Below are 688 nucleotides of genomic sequence, written 5' to 3'. Positions count from 1 at the left end.
CCTACCGCGCTCCCCTCCCCGCTCCTACCCACTTCTTCCCAACCTTCCACCAGCTCTAGAGAAGTCAAAAGTACAAATATTTCCCCTAACATTACGTCCACAGCACTATTAAAGCTTATTTCATACTTCTAAGCAATAGTGTACCTTCATTGCACTCGACAGCCGTCTCCACGCCGGGTCTGGCCAGCATCAGTTCCAGCAGCGCGATGGCCCGCGCCGCGCCGCACGCGTCCGTAACCTGTACGCGCAGTACGCGCGACGCCCACCGCACAGAACGAGTTTGTCTATACAATTTAATACCATAAAAGTACGTAAATCTTGCTTATTCTATCAAATATGCCGCACATCCTTAACAAAATTCCTTTTATTATTAAAAAAAAGTTTAAAACTTGAACAACTATAGTTAAAGCCCGGTCCACACTTGGCTAATACAGTTCAACTATTTGGCCGGCCAGTCATAGATGGTGTGGAGTTACTGGCGCCAGTTAGTGTCTTCATTTTGCCAGTTGAATGTCAGTCTAATAATTGAGCGCACTATAAACTGTACTGGTTTGGTGTGAACCTCACCAAAGAATACAATCTTTAAATTTGAAGATACATAACATACCTAAATAAGTGATGGATAACAAATATCAAATTCCTAAGATCTCGGGTACAGAGTAGCTTAGCTGTCAGAGCGACCGCCCAG

The 688-nt window shown here is 44.6% G+C and overlaps 1 long non-coding RNA gene across 1 annotated transcript; it reads right to left on the bottom strand.

The window, feature by feature from the left end:
* LOC106102698 lies at window positions 1–688 on the bottom strand. Its single transcript, XR_001225591.1, has 3 exons — window positions 608–688; window positions 145–284; window positions 1–55 (listed from the first exon to the last, which is right to left on the bottom strand). It is a non-coding gene; the product is annotated as an uncharacterized LOC106102698 (long non-coding RNA).

The sequence above is a fragment of the Papilio polytes genome, unplaced genomic scaffold (assembly GCF_000836215.1).
Source record: "Papilio polytes unplaced genomic scaffold, Ppol_1.0 DF823912.1, whole genome shotgun sequence".
NCBI lineage: Eukaryota > Metazoa > Arthropoda > Insecta > Lepidoptera > Papilionidae > Papilio > Papilio polytes.
The sequence above is the reverse complement of the archived record's forward strand: the minus strand, read 5'-3'. Positions and strand labels throughout refer to the sequence as shown.